Here is a 13,765-nt window from a genome sequence, read left to right on the forward strand (position 1 = left end):
ATATTGTTCGTATAAACATACCTGGGACTGGAGATGGGACACAACATATTTATATTTCAAGGCACATCGCCTTTATATGCTTATGAGCATTACTTTGTTTTTAACCAAGCAAAGTACACAATTGTTAAGTCTATCAAAAAGTAGTCACAAGGGGGCGTCTTCTCATTATTATTTTGTTTTTTCTGAGAGAGAGATTCGGGGAAGGCCTTTTTTATTTGTATTCGCCCTCATTTTCAATAGGATAACACATTGAAAAAATTCAATTAATTGGCTCCATTAATAATGAAGGGGAGGGGGCGTTTTGGCTGTATGCACTTAAGGGCATGGACATTTTTTGTTTGTAGGAAACAAAACACAATGTCAACTAATTTAAAATAAGATCACACAGTTTACAAATCATAGTAGTAGAAAGCTTTACATGTTAACGGGCGAAAGAAGACTTTGACTAAATGTTTTTTGAATGTGCACAAGTTTGAAAATACTTTACAAAATGGTTTAGTTTATACTTGCACTGTACAATTTTGTATACAGTTGTTTACCACAAATGTATGATTATGGTCCAATGCAACAAGAACAACTTTAGAAAAGAAAAAAAAGGTCAAAGTCAAATTGTATGGCTTTACTTACCTTAGCACAGAATCGGCACTTACGGAAGCAGCGAATTCTGTGCTTACGGCAAGCGTATTTCACGGGTTAGCGGCGAACTTTGGCTTCTGCGCGTGCGTACTCCGCGTTACTAGACATTCTACGTTTACAAGGCTAGCGCAGAAGTTCGGCGCTTGCACGTCACCGGGGAATTGCGATCGTGAGAGCAGAATTCGGCGGTAAGCAGAGCCATGAAATTAGGCCCAGTACAACACAAATGTGTAGTTAAGGATAAAGTATGCAACATGAACTGCTTACTCAAACATATGTTCTTATCAGAGCGTTTAAGAAAGTACTTTTTGAAGAAGGTTTAACAAACTTGACATACTTTATTGTCTAATTTGTTGTGTGTGTGAACATTAGATTAGAACAAAAACAGTATTGCATTTCTATAATCACGTACTCATCCAACGAAACTCATCCTGGACACCTTTGGTAATTGTCAAAGACCAGTCTTCTCACTTGATGTATCTCAACATATGCAAACATGAACAAACCTGTGAAAATTTGAGCTCAATCGGTCTTTGAAGTTGCGAAACAATAATACATTAAAAAACACCTCGTCACACGAAGTTGTGTGCTTTCAAATGATTGATTTCGAGACCTCAATTTCTAAATCTGAGGTCTCGAAGTCAAATTCGTGGAACAATATTGTTTTGTTTTGTTTAATACGTTACTTCAGAGGAAGCCGTTTCTCACAATGTCTCATACTCTCAACCTCTCCTCATTGCTCGTTACCAAGTAAGTGTTTATGTCATAAACTATTTTGAGTAAGTACCGATAGTGTCCACTGCCTTTAAAGAATATGTTTTTTTTTATCCGTGGATGGGTGGGCTAACGAACATTTCGGTTCTGTTCAGAAATTACATATACTAATACAATTTATGTTTTGACTAATATTAGGGCTTTGCAAAATCAGAGGTTAGATTTTTGCTTTGCTACATAATATTAAAACAAAAAAATAAAAATAGACAACATACCCAGCAGCACAAGCTGGCAAAATTGTTATCATTCCCGACTCGATTGCAATGGTTTTTCATTAAAGCCAGGACAAACTATTGAAAACAACATGTTGGAGACATTTAATCTGAAATGTATGGTTTACTGGATGGCTTACTATGTCCTTATTGGTATATTATTTAGCAAACCAACGTTTAACAATCCAGATTTTGACCGAGTCAATACAATTTCCACACCAACAAATAATCGAACTTTTTTTAATATCGACTTTTCTGAATGGCCCTTTCTGATACCTAAAAGTATTACATTGGAAGTATTGACTTTGCGGTCCACACGACCAGCTGAACCCTCAAAGTATGACCAGTACGATGGTAATTACTTTGCCTATGTTTGGATATTAAAAGCACTGGACACTAGTGGTAATTACTCAAATTAATTAAAAGCATAAAACCTAACTTGGTAATGAGTAATTGGGAGAGGTTGGTTGTATAAAACATTGTGAGAAACGGCTCCCTCTGAAGTAACGTATTAAACAAAACAAAACAATATTGTTCCACGATTTCGACTTCGAGACCTCTGATTTAGAACTTGAGGTCTCGAAATCAAGCATCTGAAAGCACACAACTTCGTGTGACAATGGTGTTTTTCTTTCATTACTATCTCGCAACTTCGATGACCGATTTAGCTCAAAATTGTACAGGTTTATTTTGTGCATATGTTGAGATACTCTAAGTGAGAAAACTGGTCTTTGACAATTAATAAAAGTGTCCAGTGTCTTAAAGGGAAACAAACTAATGAGCCTAAATTATAGAAATGTTACTGCCAAGGCTTAATTAGAAGCAGTGCTGGTAGTCTCGATTCAAGGTTGTTGAAGTGGCAGCTGATTATATTATGAAGCCATTCGGTATTTAAAAATCGAAATGTTGGAAGGGTTGGACGAAAAATAGGTAAATAATACATCTAATCTTGGCCGATAACAGTACAACCAATCGAAACCAACCGCAGGTGATGCAGGCGTTTGTCGCCACGAATGAGGGTTTTTATGTCTCTCTTGACCTCTCTCATTTATTGCTGTCAAAACCTGTCAAAACAGTGATGTCAATGGGTAGAGTTACTGCGTTAAAACTAGTTGCAACCACAAACTGGGTTGATTTGATCTGTCTGTGGTAAAGACTAACTCTCAGTGTCAGGAAAATTTTCCGCCGACAGTCAATAAGGAGCATAAACGCACTATGTTATCTCTTTTTCTGAAAATAGAATCATTGAACATTCATCATGGAAGTTATAATCATAATCATGGTTCTGAGTTTGACGGTAAAAACCTGCCGGGCTGAAAATCAACGTAATATGGAAACGTTCTACTTGGCTGAAAACCGAGCCTTACTAAATCATGTGTTTCAGTGGAAGACGGTATCTTCTACTGTGATCTGTGGGCGAGACTGCTCTATGGATCCACACTGTGCATCATTCAACAATCACGCCATAAAATGTATTTGTGTGCTCAATAATGTCAACAGAGCTCACAGCCCCGATGACTTTGTTGAGATTCAAGAGAGCGTCTACTATGATGACAACGTGGATCTACTGTCATTTTCACAACCCAGTACTACAAGTAACAGTAGTTGCCAGGAGTTGTATCAAGCTGGTTACCGAATCAATGGTGTATACACCATCTTTCCTATGAGTCTGACTGATGGGTTACATGTCTACTGTGATATGGAGACAGAAGGAGGAGGCTGGATCGTGTTCCAAAGCAGACAAGACGGCTCTGTTGACTTTTACCGTAACTGGACTGAATACCAATCTGGTTTTGGTGATTTACAGAATGAGTTCTGGTTGGGGAATGATATCCTGCGTGACCTTACTGGATCAGGTCAATGGCGACTCAGAGTAGATATGGAAAATTGGCAGTCTAACAGAACTTGGGCCTCTAACGGTGAGTTTGCTGTTAAAGGTGATAAGTACACTCTCCATGTTGGTTCATACGATGCTTAGAGTACAGCAGGTGATTCAACGGCATTTAGTAATGGGCGTGCATTCACAACCAAGGACAAAGACAATGATGCAGTTTCATATTACAACTGTGCTGAGTTCTATACCGGTGCATGGTGGTACAGTGGATGCCATCACACTAATCCAAATGGTGAATATTACGAACAAGCAGACGTGTCGTTTGGACAGGGCATAACATGGAAATACTGGACAGGCCAATATTACTCCCTCAAGAAATACAACCTGAAATTACGGCAAGTTGTATGAACTCAATATTCACCGAGTCAGAACTTGGCAAATGATGCGTACCACACACACTCACTGGTAGCGTCACTGGTCAGCGGTTGATGTAAAATTTTGCCCTCAAATATTCGGATCAATCTTTCCTATTACAATCCATTCATCTTATCTTTTACCAAAAACAGCACATTAAATCACCAGTCTTAAGGTCTGTCGTCACTCAGGAATACGTTTTCTGTCCACAAGATCCATAAATAATTAACAAGAAACAAATCGTGCGGAACATAGCAGCTTGTGCTTTATGGCGTGCATCCAGCATTTTTAGGGTTTTTACTAAAACCTGTAATTCTCATTTTAAGTGATAAATTGATTTTCTACGTCAACGCTGTAATCAAAAGTTGTGCTTATAGTTATTATTGTTTTCATGCAACACTTCGACGTAACTCGAGTCAAGTGCAATTCACGTAAATTGTGACTAGGACGGACTCGATACCGCGTTATGGACCCGAGTCCTACAACTCATGTGACAAGTATAGCCTTCACGCTCATTACCGTCCATGCCATTGCTTTAGTTTAATCTTGGGACAAAATATACAGAAAATAGGTATACAATTTGTTTGCTTTTTACGTTATCGTCACAGTTTGAAAAACAATGATAAATGATGTTAAACAAAAAACACATGTAACACTAATACATATAAAGACGCAGTATAAACCTCAGTATTGGTACGAATTGCCTGTTTGTAAGAGAACAAAGATGAAGTCTCAATGGATGGAATGCATGGCTAAACTTCCGGAACGTTCAATAACAAACAAAAACACTATATATTTATTCAGAGAACCGCAGTTAAACTGCTTTGTTTTTAATAAGGAATATGTGTGTACACGTAAATCTAGTCTGCTCAGTGTTCCATAAATAATTCGCCTATTGACCGCGTAATTAAAGTGTACAGTTAAGTCGATCCTGTGCCTCAATGGCTGAGTAATTTATGAACTAATTGCTTTGTTGCGTGATTAATTAGCGTAGCAAGATTGTCCTAACTTAAATAGGTATTACTCGTTTGAGTATCACTAGTGCGGAATGAAAAGCTCTATGGCGTGATTTATGGCATGCATGGATCAGCGATTTTGTTCGCGGACCAAAGAATTCCTTAATTTTTTTGACGTAGCTTGAACGTTCACGGCGAATACTATTTTCATTATTGAATTATCAGCCAACGACGACTTTAAATCAAATCACAGTTTCTATGGTAACCGGTGTGTTGTCGGCCAAAACACCAATGGACTTGGGTGGTTGGAGTCAATCCGTAAAACAACAGTCTCTTTTTCGCAGTGCCAAAACGAGTGGATCAACAGAGTTCCTGTTTTAACTAAGCCTGGGTTTGCCGACGATTTACATCTAGTGACTTAGACTTTGACTGTTCATATTTATAGAAGAAAAACAACCGTGACTGGCAGATAAGGAACATAGTCTCTTTTTTTTTTAAATATAATCATTGAACATTCAACATGGAAGTTATGATCATAATGTTGGTTCTTATTTTGATGGTACAAACCTGCAAGGGTGAAAACCAACGTAATATCGGAACGTTTTACTTGGCTGAAAACCGAGCCTTACTAAATCATGTGTTTCAGTGGAAGACGGTATCTTCTACTGTGATCTGTGGGCGAGACTGCTCTATGGACCCACACTGTGCATCATTCAACTATCACGCCATAAAACGTATCTGTGTGCTGAATAATGCCAGCAGAGCTCAGAGCCCGGATAACTTTGTTGAGATTCAAGAGAGCCACTTCTATGATGACAACGTGGATACTCTGTCAATTTCACAACCCAGTACTACAAGTAACAGTAGTTGCCAGGAGTTGTATCAAGCTGGTTACCGAATCAATGGTGTATACACCATCTTTCCTATGAGTCTGACTGCAGGGTTACATGTTTACTGTGATATGACGACAGAAGGAGGAGGCTGGATCGTGTTCCAGAGGAGACAAGACGGCTCTGTTGACTTTTACCGTAACTGGACTGAATACCAATCTGGGTTTGGCGATTTACAGAATGAGTTCTGGTTGGGAAATGATATCCTGCGTTATCTTACTGGATCAGGTCAATGGCGACTCAGAGTAGATATGGAAGATTGGCAGTCAAACACATCTTGGGCCTCTTATGGTGAGTTTGCTGTTACAGGTGATAAGTACACTCTCCATGTTGGTTCATACGATGCTCAGAGTACAGCAGGTGATTCAATGGCATTTAGTAATGGGCGTGCATTCACAACCAATGACAAAGACAATGATGCAGTTTCATCTTACAACTGTGCTAAGTTCTATACCGGTGCATGGTGGTACAGTGGATGCCATCACACTAATCCAAATGGTGAATATTACGAACAAGCAGACGTGTCGTTTGGACAGGGCATAACATGGAAATACTGGACAGGCCAATATTACTCCCTCAAGAAATACAACATGAAATTACGGCAAGTTGTATGAACTCAATATTCACCGAGTCAGAACTTGGAAAATAATGTGTATCCGGTCTAGCAATTCTAGCCTCCCTATTGAACCCATATACAATCATGAAAGCCGCTGGACCCTTTCGGTAAATAGTGTTGTCCAAGACCCACACTTTGTGTACCACAACTTCTATATCAAATAACAAACCTGTGAAAATTTAGACTCAATCAGTCATCGGAGTCGGGATAAAACAACGGAAAAAACCACCCTTGTTTCCGCGCCTTTCGCCGTGACATGACATGTGTTTAAAATAAATCCGTAATTCTCGTTTTGCTGTTTTCTCAAAAAGTAAAGCATTTCGTGGAATAATATTTCAAGGGAAGTCTTTCACCATTACCTTCTGTAAACCCTGTAAGTTATTTGTAAATCTGTAAACTTTTTTTTTCTGAACCGAAAGGGTCCAATGGCTTAAACGCCTGTTCTTTTCGAACAGGCGTTTGATTTAATGGTTTAATTATTGTTATATTTTTGTGTTACCCTTTTTAAGATGTCGTTTTCCGTAAAATTGCATTTGTATTAATGTTGTATTTTATACTAAACTGCTCACACAAAGTAAGGCCTTTTTTTTCAATCCAGTATATTTGTTATTATTTAATACTCTCTTTGTGTATGGTATATATCATTGCAAAGCTGAACTGTTCCTCTTTAAAATAATACCACAGTTACAATGATTACATGTTGCTGGACTTGACCATGTAAATAAGAATGAGACAAAGTCACACATCACAAATGCCAAAATTAGAATTTCTTTTTTTACTGTATGAACAATCAAATTGACACCGTTATTCAACACGTTTTACTGGTGTTACGTCATCCGTTTTGACACTCCACGTGATTCCCTCTGGACCAATCAGATTGGATAACTTAATTGTCTTAGGTAGTTATGAATGTAAGTTGATTGCATGGTTCACACGTCCATCGCAACTTGAATATCGGTCCATTGTGATGGTGAATACTCGCCATATAACCATGGGTAGGAAGTAAAAACAAGAGACCTAATTATAGAACGCTTCTGTCAGAGTCTTCAAAAGGCAGCCGTTTTATAGTCACTCTCGAGAGAGAGTCAGGTCAGTCGTTAGCGGGAACAGTACACACAAACAAATCAAACCCACAACACACGACGTCAGGCGTTTGTTTCCAAGCTTTGTTGATTGCCCCCCCTCTCTTTCTGTTGTTGCTGTGGAAACGGTGACGTCAATGGCCAGAGCTTTTGCCTACAAACAGTTTGCAGCCAAATATTTGGTTCATTTGACCCGTCGAATACAAGCTATCACTGTCAGCGCAATTTCCAACCGACAGTTAAGGAGGAACAGTAACAATACGTTTTTACTTTTCTACGTTTCTGACAAGAAAAAAAAAATTAGAAAGATTCCACAAACAATCACCATGGAAGTGATGATCATAATATCTGTTCTGCTTTTGGTGGTAATTAGACCTGCCATAGTGTTAACCAACGCTTCATCGAAACGTTCTACCTTGCTGAAAACCGAGCCTTACTGAATCATGTGTTTCAGTGGAAGACGGTATCTTCTCCTGTGATCTGTGGGCGAGACTGCTCTATGGATCCACAGTGTGCATCATTCAACTATCACGCCATAAAAGGCATTTGTGTGCTGAATAATGCCAGCAGAGCTCACAGCCCGAATAACTTTGCTGAGATTCAAGAGAGCGTCTTCTACGATGACAACGTGGATACTCTGTCATGTTCACAACCCAGAACTACAAGTAACAGTAGTTGCCAGGAGTTGTATCAAGCTGGTTACCGCATCAATGGTTTATACACAATCTTTCCTATAAGTCTGACTGATGGGTTACATGTCTACTGTGATATGGAGACAGATGGAGGAGGCTGGATCGTGTTCCAGAGGAGACAAGACGGCTCTGTTGACTTTTACCGTAACTGGACTGAATACCAATCTGGGTTTGGTGATCTACATAATGAGTTCTGGTTAGGGAATGATATCCTGCGTGACCTTACTGGATCGGGTCAATGGCAACTCAGAGTAGATATGGAAGATTGGCAGTCTAACAGATCTTGGGCCTCTTACGGTGAGTTTGCTGTTATAGGTGATAAGTACACTCTCCGTGTCGGTTCATATGATGCTCAGAGTACAGCAGGTGATTCAATGGCATTTAGTAATGGGCGTGCATTCACAACCAAGGACAAAGACAATGATGCAGTTTCTTCTTACAACTGTGCTGAGTTCTATACCGGTGCATGGTGGTACAGTGGGTGCCATCACACTAATCCAAATGGTGAATATTACGAACAAGCAGACGTGTCGTTTGGACAGGGCATAACATGGAAATACTGGACAGGCCAATATTACTCCCTCAAGAAATACAACATGAAATTACGGCAAGTTGTATGAACTCAATATTCACCGAGTCAGAACTTGGAAAATAATGTGTATCCGGTCTAACAATTCTAGCCTCCTTATTAAACCCATATACAATCATTAAAGCCATTGGACCCTTTCGGTAAACAGTGTTGTCCAAGGCCCACACTTTGTGTACCACAACTTCTATATCAATAATAAACCTGTGAAAATTAAGGCTCAATCGGTCATCGGAGTCGGGAGAAAACTACGGAAAACCCACCCTGGTTTCCGCGCGTTTCGCCGTGTCATGACATGTGCTTCAAACAAATCCGTAATTCTCGTTAACGAGAATTTATATTGTTTTGATGTTTTTTCAAACAGTAAAAGCATTTCATGGAATAATATTTCAAAGAAGTCTTTCACCATTGCCTTCTGTAAACCCTGTAAATTATTTGTAAATATGTGAAAAAAAAAAATAAATAAATAAAATAAATAAATAAATAAAAAATTCCGAACCGAAAGGGTCCAACGGCTTTAAATACCTTGGCAGTAGCGTAATAACGGCTCTTGGTCGATACTCATTAGGGACTTTTCGTTGTCGACGACGGATGGTTCTGCGACGACAAAGATGACATTTGGCGTCATCTGCGCATGCGTCGGCTTTGAGGACGGTCGTCCCTCACTTTCTACGACTGTACATGGGATGAGTCCTCGTTGTGCTGAAAACGTCGCAGAACCACCCGTCGTCGAAAACAAAAAGTCGCTATTATCCTTATTGAGACGGATATTTATATAGCCATCATAAATGGTCCGACCTTCATGTTCCGATCGAACGTTTCACACGAGGGTGAATTTGTAGAAAACGTGTACTGTCTGCCGTGTGCAAGACGTAAACTTGGGTAGGCAAAACCCACTTTCGTTTCCCACTAGTATATATTCACCGGTGGGAGAAAAACAATGTTAAACAGCTACCTGAGAGGAATGTTTTCAACATAAGTTGTATTTTTACATGTTTATAATGAACTTGTTCACCATTTTAATGTTATTTGGATATGTGTACACTTGTGAACTTTTCGTAATTATCGAGTAAACAGTCAGGCCCCTTACTACCTAAAGGTTTTTGAAAAACTAAAAACACTTCTGCCGTTGAGAGCGGGCGTTAAAGGACAATGCCGCTGACGTCATTTGTGGGAGATTGCTTTGGTATACATCCACGCTGCAACACAGCGGCTTTATCTACTCATTACGTTTTAAGAAGTGATAACGTAACGGGGCTTTCCACAAATCTCGCAGAAAAGCTGTGGACAAGGGCATACAAAATGATTGTTTTTTTTTTTTATCCAATTGAAACCTGTTTATAATCATATGACTCGATTGTCTTATTCATCGAAAACATTTTAAGTGGAATTCAGCAAAGGTTCACGACTTGACATTTTCGTTCAAGCATGTCTTTAAAGATGGAACATGCTCGTGCGGTACGCGAAGCTTTTTACGGCCTGGGGTCCAGGCCTGCTTCAGGGCCCGGGTAGATTTTTCATTTTAGATGATTTGTGGTGTAATTTTCGGCCACTGAGAAAACAGTCTCAGAATATAGTAGAATAGAATAATGTTTTATTGTTTTATTAGTAGAGTGAAATTCGTTTTGGTTGTGCGTGTCTTAAAATATTATGTTATATACAAATTACACTAAAAATTAACCATTTACAAAAGTAAATCTGAAAAGTATTACAATATACAGGTGAATACGAAATATAAAAATAGTACGATATTATTAAAATCCCGAATAGACATTCATGATTAAAACCTGTCATTTAGAACACAAACAGCTCTGGGATAAAAACTCTGCAAAGTACGGTTGGATCCAGATTTAATTGAACGAAAACGATTCTTAGACCCCATGGGCTGAAAGAGGGAATGTGCTGGATGAAACTGGTCATCTACTATAGAGAGGGCTCGTTTGTTTTAACTCGAGAGAGGTACAGTTCATCAAGTGATGGAAGTTGGCAACCTATGATTTTACCAGCTGTGCAAACGATCCGGCTTATACGCTTCCGGTCATCGGCTGTTACATTGCCCCACCAAACGATCATTGATTTTGTCAAAACACTCTAAATCACCGCACGGTAGAAGTTCAACAGAAGTGGCTGACTGACGTGGAAGCTTCTCAGCCATCTCAAGAAAAATATTCTGTGCTGAATTTTCTTAACAACTGAATTTGCATTACGTCCCTTATTTCAAATCAGATGATAAATGTACACCTAGAAATTTAAAACATTTTACTATTTCCACTTCAGAACCATTAATGACCAAGGGAGCAAAAGCTGCAGGATTTTTGCGAAAATCAATAACAAATTCCTGTGTTTTATTGACATTTAATTCTGAATCGTTCTCAGTGCACCAGTTAACAATAGATTGTACTTCATTTCGGTACGATATCTCGTCATTTTTAATTATACAGTCGTGTCATCAGCGTACTTAACCATAAAATTGCTGGCTGACGTACTGACGCAATCGTATGTAAATAACGAGTACAGCAAAGGAGACAAAATGCAACCCTGTGGCGTCCCGGTATTTAAAACCAGGGGTTTGGAATAATTATTTCCGACTCTGACAATCTGAGGATGATCCAATAGAAAGTCTAAAACCCACTTACAAAGATTAACATTTAACCATGGAAGAGTCAACGTGTCATATAATTTAAAAGGCGAAATCGTGTTAGAGGCCGAGCTGTAATCATTGAATAAAAGTTTGGCATAATAAGGCATTTTTTGATCCAGAAACCGAGTTACATTAAATAATGCGAGAGACACTGCATTCTCTACTGATCTGTTTTTATTGTAAGCAAACTGATAAGGATCAAGAGCAGGTGGAGTATTAGCTAAAATATATTGCCGTACCAGAGACTCTAAACACTTCGCAACAATTGACGTCAAAGCAACTGGTCGGTACTCATTTAAACAAACGGGTCTACGCTTGGGCACAGGAATGACAAATGAATGTTTAAATACCTTAGGAACCTGACAAATCTGCAATGACCAATTAAAAATAATACAGAGAATGTCACACAGTTCATTTTTGCACGATCGCAAAAGGCACGAGGAAATCCCATACGGACCAGGAGCCTTCCTCTCGTTTACTTTGGACAAGACACGGCGGGTATCGTTCAACGAAACCTTAACTGGGGGAAGAAGGTCATCGCTATAAGGAATTGTTGTCCTGTCCAAAGGGCGATCGAAACGAGCATAAAATTCATTCAGTTGGTTTTGGCAATAACGGATCATTAGATATTACACCTACGGACCAGCCCCCGATTTCACGAAACTCATCGCAAGTAGCGACGCATCGTAAGGTTTGCGATGCGTCGCAGACCTTTAAGACACGTCGCGGCTGCGACGAGTTCGCAACTTACGACGTGTAACTGGTCGCAACTTGCACTTGCGACGCGTCGCAGCGCTTCGTGAAATCGGGGGCTGGGCTTATACCCAGTCATTTTATTTAAACTCTTCCACATTTCTTTGGAGTTGGTAGAAGATATACCGTCCTCGAGTTGCCCCTGGTAACGGCGTTTTGTCTTCCTGACTGCGTCGCCTATTTCCAAGATGCGTTATCCCCTCGTTTGAATGCCATGTCCCTTGGGCGGAGTGCCTTGTCCACTGAACCGTCAAACCAAGGTTTGTCGTTAGGATAACTAGTTGTTGATTTCTTAGGAATGTATCAATATGGTCACAGGGTTCGGTCTAACACAGTGCAATATTTGAATTTCATGATAAAGGTTGTCAAATACACGGGGGAAATTTGACATTGTGTCCCCCACCAATTTTTTTTTTCTGCAATAACGAGCACAGCTAAAAGGAAATAACTATTTGTATGTGATTTTGTTCCCCCAAATAACTATATATATATTCAACTAGCATAAAAAGCGTAAACACGTGATGCAACAGAACCAATCGCCATTTGAATCTCACACTATTACTTTTTATAGTAATTCAAAAGCGCGCCCAACTGCCTAGCATTCGACTGTGTAACAAGTTCACGCACTAAGTTCCGACCATTGACTGTTACCTTTACCTGTTTGATTGATAGAGACCGATCCAAAAACTGACTCCGCGGTAGTTCAGTCAATTACGATCATATAAGTTAAAGTAGTAGTCCAAGCATATTTCTTTACCATCCACCCAGGTAAAAGTATATAAGTAGGAGAGTTCTTTTCAGAACTGAGAATTCTCCCGAACACCCGAACAATCTACTCCGCGGTAGTAGAACTAAGCAAGACAGTTCTCTAAGAACAAACTGCCACCTAGCAAGATACACACATGGTGTTACCGCAAGCTGAGGTACACGATAATTAACGATGAACAGACCAATCGAACACCTTGCGCTGGCTGGATTGTAAATTACGATGTGACAATCACTGATTGTGCAATCGTGTAATCACGGCAAAGCGTCAAATAAAATCATAACCGAGAGGGAAGACACGTACGTTCTAACAGGGTTTTTATAAAAAAGGCCATGGATTGAGATAAGTTACATGTCATTGTGTACCATATCAAATTTATTAGTATGTAAAATAAACTGCGCCAATAAAGTATCTAAACACTTATAAATGGTCCGATATATCAGAACCTGAAATAGTGTGCCAACAAATAATTATTCTTTCCGAGTCACCGTTAATTTCTACACATTTTGACACATCTTGTGTTGCGCTACGATGTTGTTTGGTGGATTCATGGGCACTTGAGTGGCTTAAGGTCGAATTTCAAAAGTTGCAAAAGCCCCTATTCAAGCTAAATCATTGATAGTGACGAGTAAGATCAGCGTTTCTTTTGCCCGCCTTTTACAAATGATTTTGTTTTTGTCGCGTGTTGGATAAATCGGTTGCGATGAACATACAGCATTAATTGTCAGTAACCAAGCAAAGGGGCCAACAATGGGAGGCATAGATCAATATGGGTCAAGAGCCAGATTCCTTGATATGGTTAGACAGGGAAAGGTGTTTCAAGATGACAGGACAGATGGCTCAACTTACCAAACAGGAAAGAGGACGGATCGTTGGTTTGATAGAAGCCGATATGTCGATTCAAGCTGCAGCT

General features: G+C 39.4%; 1 long non-coding RNA gene and 2 pseudogenes across 1 annotated transcript in view; 2 read left to right on the forward strand and 1 right to left on the reverse strand.

Moving 5' to 3' along the window:
• The window catches only part of LOC139942967 (uncharacterized), a 521,441-nt gene that overhangs the window by 161,736 nt on the left and 345,940 nt on the right, over nt 1-13,765 (reverse strand). The window lies entirely within an intron of this gene.
• Nucleotides 5,347-6,330, forward strand: LOC139942962 (microfibril-associated glycoprotein 4 pseudogene; annotated as a pseudogene).
• On the forward strand, nt 7,741-8,726 carry LOC139943385 (ryncolin-1-like; annotated as a pseudogene).

The sequence above is a fragment of the Asterias amurensis genome, chromosome 10 (genome assembly GCF_032118995.1).
Source record: "Asterias amurensis chromosome 10, ASM3211899v1".
NCBI lineage: Eukaryota > Metazoa > Echinodermata > Asteroidea > Forcipulatida > Asteriidae > Asterias > Asterias amurensis.